The sequence below is a fragment of the Petaurus breviceps genome, unplaced genomic scaffold (assembly GCF_028583685.1).
Source record: "Petaurus breviceps papuanus isolate PSGF00001 unplaced genomic scaffold, PetGlider_PUasm1.0 90769, whole genome shotgun sequence".
NCBI classification, from domain to species: Eukaryota; Metazoa; Chordata; class Mammalia; order Diprotodontia; family Petauridae; genus Petaurus; species Petaurus breviceps.
This window is the reverse complement of record NW_027187341.1, coordinates 10,896,432-10,916,378: the sequence shown is the minus strand read 5'-3', so window position 1 is coordinate 10,916,378 and position 19,947 is coordinate 10,896,432. Positions and strand designations below refer to the sequence as shown.

Sequence of the window (19,947 nt, the reverse complement as noted above, 5' to 3'; positions counted from 1 at the left end):
ACACATGTCTAATACATTACCAAATCCTGTCATTTCTGTCTTCACAACATATCTCTTATTTCTATGTCCCCTTCTCTCTACTCCTTCAGTCACCATCCTCGTTTAGACCTTTCTCACCTCATCTATATTATTGCAATACCTTTCTAACTAGTTTCCTAGACTCAAGTCTCATCCCACTTCAATCCATCCTTCTCTTAAGCTGACAAGCTAATTTTTCTAAAGTGTAAGTGGGACCATGTCATATTCCCAGCTCAATGAACTCCAGTGGCTCCTTTCTAGGATACAAGATCCACTCTGTTTGGCATTTAAGCCCCTTCCTACCTTTCCACCATCTTATCCCCCTTCCATGCACTCTACTATCCAGCAACACTGGCCTACTTGCACTTCCTTGAAAATAATGCTCCATGGCCACGTCCCATCTCTTTGCTTTTGAACTGGCTGCCCTCACATCTGGAATGTTGTATACCTTCACATGTGTCCCGGCTTCCTTCAATATTTTGCTCAAATCTCAACCCCTGCAGGTGGCCTTTCCTCCTGTCTCCCAGCTGTGAATATCCTCCCATTTCAGATTATATTAATCCTTTCTAATAATTTACGTGTTGTCTCTTCCATGAGAATATATACTCCTTTAGGGCGGAGCCTATTTTTTTCCTTTCTTTGTATCCTCAGGACTTAGCACAATGCCAAGCACGTTGTAAATGCTTAATCTGACTGATGACTGCTATCACTCTTCCACTAAATCACTGAGACAGTCTGATGCTCTGACCTTGGACTCCTACTCCACTGATCAGGCTGAGCACAGGGGCTTCTTGCCCCATGTGACTGAAACCCAAGCTTCTTCCCACATCATTGTTCTCAGCGACTCACCTACTGCCAGTTCAAATTTCTCTCACTGTTGGTTCAGTCTTTTCTCTTCCACTCAACTTCTTAGAAATTTAAAGGGATCATCCAGGCCCAGGATATTTTCAATTCATCCATCAATCAATTACTCAATAAGCAAGCATTTTATTAGTGCTTACAATGGGCCACGTTGGACTTTTTACAGTGTGGCTGGACCAACTTACCTCCCTTCCCAGAAAACTCAGTCTCCTTTGTGAAATACAGATGATAGAACCCTTCCTACTGCCCAGAGGTGTTTGTGTGGATGATGACAGTTAATTATCTTAGCACTTTAAAAAAGACTTGCACTGAAGTCTGATGGGTATTGTTGAGAAGAGCATCTTCAGGCTTTTGAGAATAGTTATTAAATTTATGCATCTGGTTACTCCAGTCATTCAATGCCCAACCATCAGCTCCTTAGCTGTATTGATTGCACTTTGCTTTTTTTTTCCCTCGAGGAAAGAAATTAAAACGTTAAGAAATGTATAAACACAACCACTATCTACCCTGGTTGAAATGAATTTCAAATAATAATTTAGATAATGTCAGGATAGAAATAAAATTTATGAAAGTGAGCAAAGGGGAGAAAGAAAGAGGGAGAGGGAAGATTTTCAGACAATCTCCCCTTTCTGTTTGGCAGTGTTCATTAGACTGCTTTTTTTTTTCTGTGTCCTTCAAGTCTCTCTCACACACCTCTCTGCTCCTTTTTATTTAAACATGTACAACCAGGTGGCTTTAATGTTTGTGAAGAGAACTGGAAACTATGAAGGTGAACTGTAGAATGCTTTTGGTTCAGAATTTTCTATCTCTTTCCTAAAGCCATATCACAAAGGTCCTAGGGACTTCAAAGTACCAAATAATTCTCTAATAATACCTTCATTGTATATAAGGCTTTCTTGTTTGATCTTCACAACATTTCTGTGAGCTTAGAAGGTCAGGAATTATTAACTTCATTTAATAGACAAGGCAGTAGAGACCGTGAGAGAATGAGTGATTTATCCAAGGTCATATTCATGGTAAATGGGAAGTTGAAACAAGAAGCAAGGTTTCCTGACTCCCTATCCAGTGATTTGTTGTTGTTGCTGTTGCATCGAGTTTGGGGGTTATCAGAATTTCTCTTTGTTGAAAACACTACAGCTGGAATAATCAGGAAAGGCCTCTTATAAGATATGGCACTAGAGATCAACCCTGAGGGGATATAGGGGTTCTAATACCTATGGGTGAGGGACAGGCTGTGTGAAAGAATGGTAATGGGTGATGGAATGTTGTGTATGGGGAACCAACACAATTGGTCTACCAGTTGGGTAGACCAGTCTGGCTGCAGTGTGTGTGTGTGTGTGTGTGTGTGTGTGTGTATGTGTGTATTTATGAAAAGGAAAAATAGTGATCAGAAGATAGATTGGAGCCAGTTTGTGAAGGGTCTTAAATGCCAAACAAAGGAATTTATATTTTATTCTAGAAGAGACAGAGAACTACAGAAACTTTTTGAGCAGAGTGACATGTGCTTTAGGAATATCAATTTGACAGGTATGTGTTAGATGGATGGGAGAGGCAGAGACTGGAAGCAGGTAAACCAGTTAACGTGGGAGGCTATTGAGGTAATCCAGGAAGAAGTAATAAAGAAGGTCAGACAGTTTGCTCAGCAGTAGAGTTGAGGAATAATGACTGTTTTTCTTCTAATTCCAGGGTATCTATGGTCTAATTATCCAGTCTGAGGTTTATCCATGTCCCTTGATTCCCTTTCTCTCTTTCTTTACCTGATTTTAGACAATATCACTCGCTCGTTGACATTTTTGCCAGAGTGCCAACTTATACTGTTTTAGTTTGTTCTTTGATGGTGAAGAAGATTGAAACTAATGATTAAAAGTGAAGTTTGAAGGTTACACATGGATTTCAATGATACGTACTCTCCCTGGGCAGGCGGGTAGCATTGTCAGAATATTTCAGTCAAAGTCTTTTCTCTGACAACAAGACACCTCTGCAGACCTATTGGTCACAAATATTCAACAGTACTTCTAGGAGTAAACTGAGAAGAGAAAAACACATAAAAAATCTTGACAGGTAGAGGGAGAATTGCTCTGGGGAATATCATATGAGGGCACAAGTGTCATATAGAGAGAATTTTACCAACTGGCTGCCAGATGTGCATCTGCCCTATGTTGAGATGCTGTACCAGGCACAGCTGTTCTCCCCTTTAGTAAATCAGATGTGGAATGCAAGATGCCATCTGGAACGTAAACTTGGCAAAGACTGGGAAAGCTAAGTGAATCCATGTGTGAAGTTTTTAAAAAAGCTTATCATTACAGTTTAACATGTATTGGGTGCCAATAACTGAAACAAGGATGAGCTGCTCCTTCTTCCCCTTCAGGGTCCCTCTTCCTTGAAGGCCTCTTCCCATATCATTCTGTGCTGCTAACTATTTATCAGGGCTGAGGGCTTCATCTCCCTTTATCACAGGAATAAAAGAAAGATATACTCTTGTAGAAGCAATAGGAAAGGAGAGATACTGGTGCATAGTATAAAGTTACTAGGACTAGATCTTAAAGGACATGAGTTCAAATTCTGGCTTTGCCTCTTATGATCTGGGAGACCCTAGGCAAGGGACTTCAACTTTGTGAGAGTCAGTTTTAGGTGGAACAGTACATAGAACCACTGAACTCAAGGTCAGGATGATCTGAATTCAAATCTGGTTTCAGACAGTTATTAGTTGTATGACAGGTCACTTAACCTTTGCCTGCCTTGATTTATTTCAGTGTGAAATGGGGATAATATTAACACCTACCTCCCTGGGTGGTTGTGGGTATCAAATGAGATAATATTTGTAAAGTGCTTGACAAGTCACTTAACATCTGTCTGCCTTGGTTTCCTCATCTGTAAAATGGGAAAAATAAATAGCATCGATCTTTTGTTGGGAAGTGGTTTAAGGATCAAATGAGATCAAATTCCTAAAGTTATCTACAAATCTTAAAAGGACAATTTGAAGGACATTAGTAGTTATCTGTTATAGTCTGTAATTTCATCAAGTGGATTGGAAGCACTCAATTGATCAGGATGATCTTTTAAAAATAGTATTTATTTTTTCCAATTACATGTAAAGACAATTTTTAACATTCATTAAACAATTTTTTTGATTTCCAAATTTTCCTCCTCCCTCCCTATTCCCTCCCTCCCAAAATGGCAAACAATTTGATATAGATTATACATTTGCAATCATGCCAAATATTTTCATATTAGTCATGTTGTGAGAGAAGAAACAGAACAAAAGGAAAATAAAACATGAAGAAAATAAAGTGAAAATAGTATGCGTCAATCTGCATTCAGACTGCACCAGTTCGTTCTTTGGACGTGGATAACTCTTCCATCATGAGTCCTTTGGAATTGCCCTAGATCATTGTATTGCTGAGAAGAGCCAAGTTATTTGTAGCTGATCCTCACACAATGTTGCTGTTACTCTGTATGATGTTCTCCTGGTTCTGATCACTTAACTTTGTATTAGTCCATGTAAGTCTTTCCAGGTTTTCCAATCAGGAAGTCCTTAACCATTTCTCTACCTCTCACTCCCCTGCCCATAACCAGGTTGAACTAGATAATCTCTATGGTCCCTTCCAGCTCGTGGGATCATAGTTGATGTCATGGGTGGGCCATTGCCCTCACTGCCTTTTGTGCATATTCCCATATTATCTAAAAACCAAGGTAAAACGCCCACCCTGTTTGTGTACATTTCAGAGATCCCACTAGGGGTTTTGTTTTTCATTCAGGGTTCCATATTTTAGGAAGGACATTGATAACCAGATGTGGGTCCAGAGGAGGATGACAGAGATGACGTTAAAAGGACAGGAGATCAGGTCACATAAGGGTCATTTTAAGGAAAGAGGAAGGTTTAGCCAAGGGTCTAGAAGACTCAGCAGCACATTCTGTCTGTCTTCTAGCAATTGACAGGCCATCACGTCAAAGATAAATTAGATTCGGTCTGCTTGGCTCCAGAGAGGAGATTCAGGAACAATTGTTGGAGCTTGAAGAGAGGTATATTTTGTCTTAATATGAGAAAACAAACAAGCAACTTTCTGATAATTATGGCTGTGACTGCCTTTTTCTGGAAGTCTTCAAGCAGAGATGAGATGACCACTTGTTGGAGATCATCTGATTATAGATGAATAGCTGGAAGGGACTTTAGAAGCTGTCAAGTCTAAAGGCCTCCTTTTGTGAATAAGGAACTGAAACCCAGAGAGGTTGAAATGACTTGCCTATAGTTACATTGTATCTGAGGCAGGACTTGAACCCAGATCTTCTTGACTCTAAGTCCTGTACCCTATCTGCTATGACTGTCTGAAGATTCCTGTTCTGATGGCTGGGAAATCATAGGTGACCTATGAGGTCCTTTCTTGCTCTGAGATTCTATGATTCTAGAAATCATAGTATTGTAATCTCTGTGACTTAACCTTCTGTTGTTCAGGGCTTTATTAACCACTATTCCTACAGATCTATGATCCAATGATAGTTATTATTTTGTAATGTTGACTGCAGCTTGAAGAGATCCTGAAATGTTTTCTGTACCAGTAAAGAAAAATTAAATTGTGTTTTTGTATTAACTTAACACTTGTAAATGCTTTGATCTTGTAATTTTTTTTTTTGCTTTTTGGAGGGCAATTAGGGTTAAGTGACTTGCCCAAAGTCACACAGCTAGTTTTTGTGTTAAGTGTCTGAGGTCACATTTGAACTCAGGTCCTCCTGACTCCGGGGCCAGTGCTCTATTCACTGCACCACCAAGCCACCCTGATCTTGTATTTTTTGGGGGGAGTGGTATGCCATTTTTTGGTGCTAGTCCTAACTTTCACACTAGGCTATAACTTCTTGTAGGACACTGACTGTGTTGCATTTCTCTTCTCTCCCCACAGAGCCTGAGTAAATGGATAGGGCTCATTCCACCTGATGTTTGTAAGTTCTGCTCCTGAAGTAGTAACTGTTTTCTGCTGTCAGCCCAGAGGTGAATTATTCCCCAGTGAGCCTCCCCTCCTGTTCTTTCCTTCATTTTTAATTGGAAAGCATCTAAACTTTAGCATGGTATAGTGGGAACACTTTGGATCTGGACTCAGGAAGACCTGGTTTTGAATCTTGTCCTTATAAGTTGTATGACCTTGGACAACTCACCGAACCTGTTTGCCCACATTAAAAAATGAGAATAATAGTATTTATATATCATATATTACAATCTATTTGTATATAGTATTTATATTATATGAGAATAATAGTATATTACAATATTTATTAGTATATATACTACCTCATAGGTTTGTTGTGAGGATCAAATAAGATATTCAAGGTTGAAGCACCATATCAGTGGTGTCAAACTCAAATAGACAAGGACAGCCACTAATCCATTAAATAAAGATCCCTTCTGGCTTCATAGTGAGAGTTTAAAAAATATATTCTGTAGTTTGTTGTATTTTCATTTATTTAAAAAACATTTCCCATTTATATTTTAATCTGGTTCAGCTGCATAGGGGGTGTTGGGAAGGAGGAGGAGGTGTTGAGAGACACAGACCTCAGGGCAGCATGTTTAACACCTCTACATTTGTATTTAGCAATCATAATTAATTTTTTCCAAGATCACTGTATCTTCATCCTGCCATTTGGCCAGGAACATGCAGAGTCCTATCCAGAACACTGGGGAAAGGCATTAGGACTCAGAAGTATATGAGTAGAGCAGAATTGAAGATGTCTGAAATATCTGATGGAACTGATGGCTGCAGTCAGCCTGCTCGGCTTCGTGGCTGTTGGAATCTTCAAAGCACCAATTCCTGCTGTTCACAAGGCAGTCTTCACAAGCAGAGCAGATCCCTGTGATTTCATGGTTTTATTTGATTCCATTTTCTTTGTATAGAACCAGCCTGGAGGGTTCTGCCTCCTCATCACCTGGTGGAATGGAGGGGGTCAGCCAAAATATCAGCATAGCAACTCAACTGGTAAATGATTTAAAAATGAACACAAGTCCAAATAATTGTCCTGGCTAAATATCTCTATTTAATCGATGCCAAAGACAGAGAGGATGCTATGACTAGGAAAAAGTCAGGCTGGCATTTCTTCTGGAAAATGGCTCGATGCTGGCAATAATCACGACCTATCTCCTGAGTTGGTGTGAGGAATGATGGATAAAAATGATTCAAATGGCTTGGAAAATGAGATGCCATCCAGGGCATCACAAAGAAGTAGCAGCTCCATAGATTTGATTCATACAATGTGACAGAAAACAAAAGGCACATTTATTTATTCTTTCAACAGAATTTATCAAGTATCTACTACGGAAACAGTGTGTGTGAAAAGATCACTAACTGGGGAGTCAGAAGACTCAGGTTCAAGTCCCTTTTCTGAAATGTACTACCCTTGTGGCTCCGGACTTCACCTCTCTGGGCCTCAGTTTCCTCATCTGTAAAATGAGAAAGTTGAACAGATGTCATCCGAGATGACTTCTAGTCCTAGATCTAGAATCCTATATGCCAGGCAGGTACTGTGCTAAGTTCTGGGGATACAAAAAGGAATTGCACAGAACTTGCTTTTGAGGAACTCTACTTGGACAGGGTGCAGATATGACATGACTATAGCTGAATAAATATAAGATAAAGGGGTGATGGGGCAAAAGAGGGATCTAGAAAAAGTCCTCTTGAAGAATTTGCAGGAGAGAATATTTTCAGCTTGAGGAATCAAAAGGTGTCATGGAGAAGGTAGCATTGATTTGAACCCTCCAGAAAGGGTTTCTCACAGAGCCTTCCTCACAGTGCCTTGATGCTTGGCAATTGTAGGGTGCTGGTGGGGTGCTGTGGAGATGATGGAGAGGGAATATTTAAAGAGGCTGCTGAGTTTTTGGGCATGGGTGTTTGAGAGAACAGTGGCATCAGCAGAAAAGGAAAATGCAAGATTTCAAGGGGGGAAATCATGAGTTTAATTTTGGAATGTTGAATTTGAGGTACTGAGGGGACATTCCGATGGAGTTGTCCATTACGAAGGTAAACATGTAGGACTATAGTTCAGGGAAAAGATTAGATCAAAATATAGAGCTTTAGAAGTCATTTGCAAAGAGGCAAGAATTGAATTTGAGGTAGCAAATGGGATTACAAAGAGAAAGAATATAGTAAAGAGAACCCCATACCACCGTATTTCCCCCACTCCATGAGGTTATTTTTTCTATTTGGAGGAAGGGAATTGATTCTTAGCAAAACTGGCAAATTAGTATACAAGTTAAGAGGTTTGTACATTACACCTTCTGCCAAATTAGAATGTGATGTGAGAGGATGGAATTTCAGCCAAAGATGGAAAAATGGAAAGAAGTGAGCTTTGAGAATTCTGACTCCAGGCATCTTTTCCCTTTTGTTTCACAATCTCATCTCAGAATCATTATTGGAGACAGGGAACATCAGTCAGTGCTCTGAGGACACAGAACAACACACATGGGAGGACCCTCCTACCATAATCTTCATCTTCCCCTACCCTGTTCCTCAATGCAATTGCCTGAAGTGTCTACTGTATTTCTGAAGTAAATCTAAATGTTTCAGGGGCTTAAGTCTCAATATGGCTAGGGGAAATTCATGGAGGAAGGAAGGAGGAGAACAAACATTTAAGTGCCTACTATGTGCCAGGTACTTTACAAAGTATTGTTTTACTTAATCCTCACAGTAACCCTGACACGTAGGTGCTATTATTATCCTCATTTTACAGTTTGAGGAAACTGAGGCAGGCAGAGGTTAAGTGACTTGCCCAGGTTAAATAGCTAATAAGTAAGTATCTGAGGCTGAATTTGAACTTAGGTCTTCCTGATTCAGTGACCAGCTCTCTAAGCACTGCTAACCTGAAAGAAACAAAAGCAAGTCATGAAGCATGAACATTGTATTCAAGGAGGTGTATACCTTTATGGTTTTATTCTATTCTCTTCTGCATTATGGATATCAGTTATTGTTTCTTGCATATCGCATGTCTCTCTTGACCCTTCCTTTGCATTTCTCTGATTCTAGCTTGCATTAGAGTTATTTATGTACATTTAATCCTCCAATAGATTATAAGCCCCTACCACAGGAACTATATTGTTTTCCATTTTTGTATCTCCCAGCCCAGTACAACACCTCATAGTGTGCTGATATGTGCATATCATGTTACTTAATACATATGCACCTAAGTGCATATCAGGTACTTAACACAAGTTATTGAATGAATGAATTAAAGTGAGGTAGAGAGCTGAAGAAATGATGTAGGCAATTGAAAGCTTTATAACTTCACTTCTAATAGCCAGAATACAGATTTGGAGCTGGAAAGCATTTTAGAGCCATTTAGTTCAATTTTCTCACTTTTATAGATGAAGGAAGTGAGGTTGAATGACCAGTCTAAGGTCACACAACTGGTAAACGGTAGAGCTGGTATTCAAATCCACATCCCTTGACTCCAAATTCATTGTTCTTGTCTCTGTAACATACTGACTATTGAGACAAAACTAACTCATTTTGAACTAGAAGAATACCTCAGTTTCCTCTTTGGTTTTGTAAGAAGGCTCTAGCTTGAGAGAAAGTTCACAATGCAAAAGTTGAAGAAAGATGGAAAATGAACACTCCCCATAGTTTGTGTAAAGTACGTATGTGATGAACAAACCGCCATTGTAGACTCTTGGGATTCTTGTAGTTCTTACCATTTGGTCATCCACAAAAACTTCCAGGGAAACAGATAATTAAGAACATTTGGCAGGGAAGGAGAATAAGGCACAGAAGGTTAACTTATGGCTGTAAGTCATCTGCTGAATAGCTATGAGCAGCTATTTCTTTGCACAGTCCATTCCTGACCTTTCTGAGATTGTAGTAGGATAGCATCACCATGAATACTTGCCCTATGTCTGTTTCCTACAGAGAACACTGCCAAGCTACCTTCTGAGAATTATGTCAGATGGAAAAATGGACTAATTAGCCAAGGTCCCAAGAAGAGGAGCTTAAAAAAGAAAATGAACATGGAAAATAATTATACATGCGGAATATAATTTGATACTTTAATCAACAACATACCTGCTGTTTCTAAACAATACCAAGTAGAGAGGTAGTGTAATATAAGTGGAAAGGGCCCTGGCCTGGGAGCTAGCACATCTGGATATGAATTCTAGCTCTGCCATAAAGAAATTGTAGGGTTTTGAGTAGTCACTTCTTTCAACCTTATTTTCTTAATCTGTTAAGTAAGAGTGGTGGACAAGGTCTTTCCTAACACAAAATATTTTTAGGATTCAGTGGAATGAGGATTTTGCAATCATTGGGTTCATTTGATGCATATTCATAGTTGATCCAGAGAATTTAGCTCCTTAAGTGAACCTGAAAAAGAATATAACCTTCCTTGTGGAGTTGTTTTTTTTTAAAGGATGAGACAAGCACATAATCACTTTTATTTCATCCCCCCAAAAGTGCAGAAATCACATATTAGTTCATAACAACCCACAGAAATCTCCTTCTCCAAGAATTCTATCTTCCATCTAGGACCCAACATAGCCTACTCACCGTTTCACTCTATGATTCATACTCTTTTCAGAAGGGAAATAAAGTTGGGGCTGCTAGAGAGGCAGGCCTCCACACCTTCCATTGTGGTGAGTCCCATTTTCACTCCTGAGTTGTAGACAGGCCTCTAGTCTACCTTCACAACATTTCTCATGTATGCCCCCCCCCCCATCTCTCCACTTACAGTCACCACATCATTTGGGGTCTTATCCTTTCTTTCCTAGACTATTACAAAAGGCTTCTGGAGTCTCCCTTCCTCAAGTCTCTCCCTATTCCAATCCATACCACTCTAAAATAACCTTCCTAAAGCCAAGGTATGACCATGTTCCCTCCTCACCACCCCCATGGACTCTCCATTATCTTCAGGATCAAATTAAAAATCTTCTTTGTCTTTCACACTTTTTTTTAATATAAAAATCTAATTTATCTCCAACCTCCCTCACTCCTGCATTGGGGAAAAGAAACTTTTTGTGATAAATATGCGCACTTAAATACAATTCCTATATTGTCTATGTCAAAAAGAAATCGGTCTCATTCTGCTCTCTGAGTCATGAGTCAATTACTCCTTTGTGAGGAGGTGGGTAGCATGCTTCATCATGAGTCTTCTGGAATCATGGTTGGCCGTTGTATTGATCAGAGTTCTTTCAAAGTCATTTGTTCTTATAATGTCGTTGTTGGTATTAGGAATTGTTTTTCTGCTGCACCAGTTCTTCATCAAATCTTTCCAGGTTTCTCTGAAAATCAGTCAATCAACGTATGTTAAATGCCTACAATGTTCCAGGCACTGTGTTAAAGCACTGGGGATAGAAAGGCAAAAGACAGTCCCTACCCTTAAGAAGCTTACAATCTAATGGGAGAAGACAACCTATAGAAAAAAAAACCTGAAAGGTGGGGATGATGCAGGAGAGGGTACCAGGAGTGGGGAATGGTTAAGTTGAAGTCCGTTTCATCCTTTCTTTTAGCACAATATTATTCAATTATATCCATATACCTTTTATTCATCCATTGCCCAATCAAAGGGCACCACCTTGGTTTCCAGTTCTTTGACGTCTTTGGAGAATAGGATTAGTAGTGGTATCACTGGATCAAAGAATGTGAACAGTTTAGTAATGTTTTGGACATATGATTTCCAGAATGTTAATTCCCAGTCCAACAACAATGCCTTAATCGATCTCTTTTCTTGTAGCCCCTTCAACGTCTAGTAATTTTGTTTTTGTCAACTTTGGCCATTTCATGGGAGATGAAATTGCCTCTCTCACTAGAATGTGAACTCCTTGAGGGAAGAGACCATGTTTTTTGCCTTTCTATTTAAAAAAAAATTTGTTTATTTTTGGTTTTCAACATTCATTTCCACAAGATTTTGAGTTACAAATTTTCTCCTCATCTTTCCCCTACCCCCACCCCAAAATAGCAAGTCTAATGAATACCCCTTCCCCCAATCTGCTCTTTCCCCCATCCCCCCCCCCTCTAACTTTCTAGTAGGGCAAGGTGGATTTCTATAACCCAGTGCCTGTATATCTTATTTCCCAGATGCATGTAAAAAAAATTTTTTTTTTAACATTTGTTTTTAAAACTTTGATTTCTAGATTCTTTCCGTTCTTCCCTCCTCACCCACCCCCACTGGGAAGATAAGCAATTCAATATAGGTTGTACATGTGTAGTTATGCAAAGTGTTTCCATAGTAGAAAGTGAAAGCCTAACTATTTCCCTCCATCCTATCCTGCCCCCTACTTATTCTATTTTCTACTTTGACCCTGTCCCTTTTCAAGTGTATGCTTCTAACTACCCTCCCCCCCAATCTGCCTTCCCTTCTATCATCCCCCCTCTTATCTCCTTCCCCCCTACTCTCCTGTAGGGTAGGATACGCAATTGAGTGTGTATGTTATTCCCTTCTTAAGCCAAATTCAATGAGAGTAAGTTTGACTCATTCCCTTTCACCTTCCTGTTCTCCCCCCCCCCATTGTAATGGTTTTCTCTTGCCTCTTTTATATGAAATAATTTACCCTATTCTATCTTTCCCTATCTCCTTCTCTCGTTATATTCCTCTCTCACCTTTTACTTTTATTTTTTACATATCATCCCTTCCTATTCAACTGATCCTCTGCCCTGTCTATGTATACATGTACACATATAGGCATGCTCACATATATATTTATACACACATACACCCTTCTATATAAACATATATATGTGTATATACATAAATATGTGTATACACACACACACACACATATATATATACACACACACACACACACACACATATATATATATATATTCCCTTCAATTATCCTTATACTGAAAAAAGTCTCATGAGTTACAATTATCATTTTTTCCATGTAGGAATGTAAATAGTTCAACTTTAATAAGGTCCTTCTGATTTCTTTTTCCTGTTTACCTTCTCATGCTTCTCTTGCTTCTTGTATTTGAAAATCAGATTTTCTGTTCAGCTGTGTTTTTTTCATCAAGAATGCTTGAAAGTCCTCTATTTCATTAAATATCCATATTTTCCCCTGAAGCATTATACTTAGTTTTGCTGGGTAGGTGACTCGTGGTTTTAATCCTAGTTCCTTTGACCTCTGGAATATATTCCAAGCCCTTCAATCCCTTAACATAGAAGCTGCTAGGTCTTGTTTTATCCTGATTGTGTTTCCACAATACTCAAATTGTTTCTTCCTGGCTGCTTGTAATATTTTTCTCCTTGACTTGGGAACTCTGGAATTTGATTATAATATTCCTAGGAGTTTTCTTTTTGGGATCTTTTTTCAAGAGGCAATTGGTGAATTCTTTCAATTTCTATTTTGCCCTCTGGTTCTAGAATATCAGGGCAATTTTCCTTGAGAATTTCTTGAAGGATGATTTCTAGGTTCTTTTTTTGATCACCGCTTTCAGGTAGTCCAATAATTTTTAAATTATCTCTCCTGGATCTATTTTCTAGGTCAGTGGTTTTTCCAATGAGATATTTCACAATGCCTTCTATTTTTGCATTTGTTTGGATCTGTATTATAGTATCTTGGTTTCTCATAAAGTCATTAGCTTCCATTTGCTCCAATTTAATTTTGAAGGAATTATTCTCTTCAGTGAGTTTTTGAAATTCCTTTTCCATCTGGGAAATTTGGTTTTTTAAGGAATTCTACCTTTTCTCATTAGAAGGTTAGGTCCCAGAACATTTGAACTTGGGGCTGTTAGAGAGGCTATGCTCAGAGCACTTCCTTTTTCTTTAGATGACTGGAACTTCAGCAACTTTCATTGCTAGGAAGTGGTTTCTTTCTCCTGGGGCCACACGGATGACAGGATATATCTGGTACCGAGAGCCAACGAACTTGGGGTCCAGGAGCACTCAGTGCTCTACTGCTGCTCTCCACTGCTGCTATCTCTTGGGCTAATAGGCTGCCATCTCTGGGGATGAAGGCAGGGATTATTGGTTGATACCTGGAGGGCTTTGCCAATTTGCAAGTACCTCTCAGAGACCAAGGTCCACTCTTAGGTTTTGATGTATGATTTATATTGATTTCTTTCTAAATTTGTCTTAAAGGATGTAACCTGTGACTGAGCCACTCACCATTCCTTCCTTCTCTTAGCCTCCACACTAGAAGATTCTGGGCTCCTATGAATCAGGTCCTAATCTGCAGCTTGGCCACAAATATTAATTTTTTCTTTGTTGGATTTCTTGTCATCACATAGATTACTTCAGGAACATTTCCAGAACAAAACTTAAACATAGTCAAGATGTCCCAAAGGTGGGCACAGGAACTCCAAATCCTGCATAGGTACTCAACATATAATGTGGCTATTGTATATAACATGTTTTTGTTTCACTCCACAGATAATGAGTAAGATGCTAAGAATTCACTGGAGGCAATGAACACATACAGATGCATGAAGCACTCAAATATCCCATGTGTTACCTCTGCTTCCAGAGAGTCACCAAACTTGGGAATCATGTTTGAGAAACCTTCTGCCATTCCAGTGACTTCCTCTTTCCTATGGAGTCCTCCAAATTCTTCCCAAGGCTGGAGGTATCAACCTGTAGTTTGGATCTCCCCAGAAAAGTCAACATGTTTTGGAGCTTGCTAGGCAAGTATAACCCTTCTCTTTGGATGTGCATTGCCAGGATGACTCACTGAATTGCTCTCCAAGTAAGATGCTTCCAAAGAACCATGTGGACTTTTGAGTATGCTGTGTTAGAAATTATCTCTTGAAGGTCAAATTGAAATCTCAAATTCTGGAACTCATCAACTTGATGTTTTCAGGAATACAAATCTCAGGGCTTGTACTGCCCAAGAAATCTCCCTTTCTCTGCTAGAAAGTTAATTCAAAGATCTTGCTTCCCAGGGAATTAAAGAACCCTTCTCTTTCTACACAGGAAGCTGGGATTCATTAAAATTAAAGCATATGGTCTTCCAATGACCATGTGTTCTTCTCTTAGGTTGCTGGTGCTGGTTTTGTTGGGGGGGGGGAGTGGGTGGGGATTGGGGGAAGGCACTGTGTGCATGTGCCTTTCTCCTTTATTCCCTTCAGAAGAAGGCTCAAGTGAAAATGAAAGGGAAGTTCTCAAGAACTGAGTCCCAGAGAGTGAGAGCAGCTTGCTTTTATGTACCATTATAAGAACTGAGGGAGCCTCAGTTAGCCAAGCTGCTAGAAGGTACTATTTTCCCAATAGTTGCCTTCAAACCAGGACACAACCTTGCCAGTACGACAAAATATTCTAATAATGAATCACATTCTATAATCTAATTGGATTTCAGGAACTCTTTAATTTGATGAAGTATTTCCTTGATCTACTCCCCACCCTTTACCAGGAAAATGGCATAGAATCAGGAAGTGTTTCCCTTTGAGTCTACAGGGATGCAACCAAATTGACTGACTGAATGAAAGATATTGGTTTACTTTTCTTAAGTCATGAAGATTTTCTCTTAATTGGTATGAGTTGGTTCTTCTGGATTCTCCAAAATTCAGTCATGAAGACTGTGACAAACCTTACAGGTTGCATTTCTTTCCATCACATTTGATTCCTCTGCTTGTGTGTAGATGTGTTCTTAATAAAAATGCAGCAACTGGAAGAGGTTGAAGTCCTGGTCTTTTGTGTTTGACTTTTTGTTGCTTGGCAGATGGAATTTCTTTTTTTCCTCTCTCAGTAACTGGAAGTCCTGGAATTCAAAAATTTTCATATGTTTCATAAAAGCACCTTCCTTTACTTCCACTTTTAATGATTATTTTCCCACTGCTTTAAAGAAAGTCTTGGAATCTGATGGTTAAAATGGTCACTTTTAAAAGCAATTGGGTTTCTGTATCTATCAGATTGTTCAATTCATATGAGACTCTGAGGCTGTCACTGATCCCATGGCATCTTGTCTCCTTTCATAAGGAGGGGTTAATAACTATCATACTGAGTTATTATAGAGAGAAGTATTGAAAATGGATAGGGTGTTTGCAGAGATCTGGGAAATTCTAAGTTTCAGAGCTCTGTAGAGATTCCAAGCACTATATTACTTTGATAGTATTTGCTTTCAGACCTTTCTGTAGTTCAAATTACCCTTGTGGTAGTGAATGTAGTATCATGGTGAACATGTTTGTTCTTTCAAAATTAGTTTTAAAAAATGATCAAAGCTTGTATTTGCCAAGTAAAATTAGCTGAAGACCTTGCTAAAAATAACTGGGAAAAAATCATGGCAGAGAACTTATCCTGACTATAGATAGAATAGTGTTTTTCTCTTTTTAAATATTGGTATTTGGAGAAATGTATCCTGTTTTCACTCTCTTTTAGAGTGCACTTTCCAATATCTTTACAACCGCTTACATTTTAATTTTCTTAAGTGGTTTCCTTGATGGATATTTTATTATAGGAAGTGTAGGACAGTCTTGCCATCAGGGTGGGCCCTAGACAAAATTGTGGAGTAGATAAATTTTGTCTCTTTCTCACTGGTGACACTCTTTGGTCTCCTTGTATCTGCCCAGTCCTGCAAACTAGGTTTGCTTATGTTATTGTTTGATTCCTTAGAGCTGGGGCATTTAACTTTTTCTAACCTTTAATGGCAGTATTGCATATTTCAGACTTCTAATCTCCTTCCCTCTCATTCAAAACTTTTCTTTGGTTCTGTTCCCTCAGGATTGTATTTCTGTTCTCTGTAAGAACTAATCTAATAAGCATGCTAGTATTGATAACAGATAGGGACTTAATATGTTATTCCTCTCAAAGAACATGTTTGTATTTCCAAGGAATCTTTGATATATTAACCTGAGGGTAAGACTTTTGGGGACTTCAGGCTCTTTGGCTTCTAGGCAGGGGAAATATTTTTGCAAAGGGGTACTCTTGGGACTCCTCAGATTATAACAGGTAGGCAACTGCCTCTTCTGTCTCTGAATAATGATCTATCTGTCAGACATATGGAAGGGTGATGCATACTGGGCATGCATGGTGTGATTTTAGGGGTGCAGGGATCCCTAAACTATCAAGGTACAAGGTGGAGTAATTTGGAAAGAATTCCAAACACTCTTCCAGTTGAGTGGCAAAAAGTTTATTATAAGGCTAATAAAGTGGGCAGAGTTCCTTAGGGAATTTGTAACCTCATGGGTGTGATGCTAAAGCTCACATAGAAAAAGTTCAGTGAAAGGTGTGCCAAGTATGCTAATTAGGTGGTGACATGCAGTTTCTGTGCCTTGGGCACAGGTGTCATTCACTATTGGCAACCCTGGGGAGCTGACATCTATAGCTTGACCTCTGGATAGTGTATGGTAACTGTGGGAATCAGTACATGATAGTTTTGCTGGTACAAGATAGTCCTGTTCATGCAAAAAATTCTACAGAGGTCCCGGCTTGTTCTTGTAACAGGGAGAGATAATTCGCCTTACTGGGGCCCATTCATGAGTTATTGCCAGAGACAAGGCCTTTGGGCTGGGGAGAGATCCTAGGGCTGGGATCCAAGCACTGCATCAGTAGTAGGCACTTCCCAGTATTGTGAGTGTACTGGAAGGTCTTCAACCTCAAATGACAAGACTTAGGGGTTGAGGGGTTGGAGAGATCCTGAGAAACAAACTTAAAAGTCATAAAATCGGGGGCTTATCTGTAAGTACTCTGTTACTGTGTTAATTAAACAAGAACTCTTAGGAATACTCCAACAGACCTTTAAGACTGTACAAGATACTGTGTTTATAGAAGATACCTATTTTTACTAAACCCCTTAATCTTGCCTGGTTATCTAGCTGGGGAAAGATGGCTAGAATCCACCTGGGGAAAGTGGAGAAAACAATGGAGAATCATCTAGGAGAGTCAGAACAATGGTAGATAGTGTGTACTTGCTACCTCTTCTCTTCATAGGTAAAAATAGAGAAGGAGAAGGGAAAGCATTTAAACCTACTATGTGCCAGGCACTGTGTGCTAAACACAGCTTCTCAGTTGATCCACACAACAACCCTGTGAAATAGGTGCCATTATTATCCTTATTTAACAGTTGAGGAAACTGAGGCAGACAGAAGTTAAGTGACTTACCCAGGGAAACATAACTAGTGAATGTTTGAGGCTTGATTTGAATTCAACTCTTTCGACTCCAGACTCAGTACTTTGCCACTTAGCTGGCACAAGGAAGCTCAAAAGGAGTTTTAAGTGTTTAGGAATACTTTAACTGTTTTTATGTTTTTAGCATTACAGGGATGTTAATGAAGATGGAGGTAGTTATTAAGAAAGAGTAAGGGCAAAACTCTTTGCATTTTTTTTATTTGGGGTTTCAAAATTGCTAGTTAAGATAGAACTTAGGTTTTCTCATGGTATCTAACCTAGTTCCTAGAATGCCTGCTGGTAGTCCCTGGAGTCTAGTAGTAGTCCCAGAGCACTGCTGACTCTGAAAAACAAATTCCAGAACTGACTGTTGGGATTAAATTGTGGGAAACCTTAAGCAAAAATAAGGTACTTTTGTCCCTTGTGATTATTCCCAAAGATGGTGATGGGGGGATTATGCTATGATGTCCTCAGATCTTGAGACTGAATTTTCTCAGTGGAATATACACCTGTTCCTAGCAAGCTGAAGTACTCACAATGAAATTAATTCTTTGTTTGGTAAGCCTAGCAATATATTTTCCCAGATTGGAGGATGTCAGATCTCAGTTTGAGGACATTCATGCCTAGCTCTGCCTTTTTATAGGAGCATCTACTATCTTCAGTGGGCATTCTGAACCCGAATTGCCAAGACCTATTACCAGGGAAGAAAAGGAACAGGTCTCAAAGGAATGCATTTTAAAGTTATAGCTCATCCTGCCCCCTAGTTTGGAAAATGCAGGTTCTCTCTTTAGCTGGTAGGTCATGTTACAATTTTAGAATCTAGTTGGAACTTCCATCTCGCCCGATTTAGACATTTTACTTAAAGATACCAGGACTGGGGACAAGCAATGCTCTGTCTGTCTACTGCCCAGTTTCATGTGAAGCTTAGTTGCCTACAGGAATAGCTGAACTTTCCAAATTCAGTGGGAAGCTAAGAGTTCTTGTGTGCCTACCCTGCTGCTGGGCTCAGGAGACACCACTGATTTCAATTATAACTTCTACAGGAAGCTTCAAGTGCTAATCTCCACTTATTATACTGTGAACTAGTCATAACTAGTAATAAATGAGCAAGGCACTTTATAAAATGCTAAACAATATTACTTCATTAGATGCAACTTATTGGGATTTTCTTTTTTGGGTGTATGTGTATATATCTCACTTTTTTGTTCCTTTCAAATGTTCAAGGAAGATAGGCAAATGTAATAATGTAATAAAGGATAAAGGCATGGGTCTTTCTCTAGTATTTAGAAATTGATTAGAAAAGAAATAGTAGGATTTCTAGGGGAAAAAAAGAGGTCTTTTTCCTTTTAGTCATGTCTTCTAAGTAGTTTTTCTTCTCCAGACCTCTAGCTTTCATGGGAAATTCCTTTAAGGTAGGGAAGTTATAGAGCGCTTGGTATATATGCATATGTATAAGTATATGATGTATGTATTATAATATATGCACAAATGTGTCTACATATAATATATAGATATATGTAGATATCTAGATAATATAAATATATGTGTATATTTATATTAAAACAATGTGTTTTTACTGGAGAGAGGGGAATATTTAGTTTTTGAAGTCTGATTGTTTAAAGATCGACATTATTCATAGTAAAATAACCACTGCTAGGGGTGGCTAGGTGGCACAGTGAATAGAGTACCTGCCCTGGAATCAGGAGGACCAGAGTTCAAATCCAGCCTCAGACACTTAACACTTACTAGCTATATGACCTTGGGCAAGTCACTTAACCAATTGCCCTGCCCTCCCCCCTCCAAAAAGCAACCCCCCAAAACAACAACAACAACAAAACCCCAGCGCTTGAAAAAAGGCCTGTGTAGGACTCCATGTTATTTATGAATACCAGAGTACAGGAAACTGGGAATTAGTGTGGTACCTTGGAAAGAGTGTGGGATTTGGAGTCAAAAGGACCTGTGTTTGGATCCTGACTCTGCTATTTATTACCAGTAAGACCTTGAGGAGATCACTTATCTGCTCTAGACTTCAGTTTACTTAACAGTAAAGACAACAGACTA

The 19,947-nt window shown here is 39.1% G+C and overlaps 1 long non-coding RNA gene across 2 annotated transcripts in view; it reads left to right on the top strand.

Annotated features, from left to right (window-relative positions):
• Positions 1–15,581, top strand: part of LOC138146636 (uncharacterized) — a 57,473-nt gene extending 41,892 nt beyond the window's left edge. Inside the window, exon 4 of one of the 2 annotated variants that reach the window (XR_011164555.1) lies at positions 14,218–15,581. This is a non-coding gene — a long non-coding RNA (uncharacterized lncRNA). The remainder of the gene's footprint in view (positions 1–14,217) is intronic. The other variant, XR_011164554.1, reaches the window with a different exon arrangement.
• Positions 15,582–19,947: the final 4,366 nt, after the last annotated feature.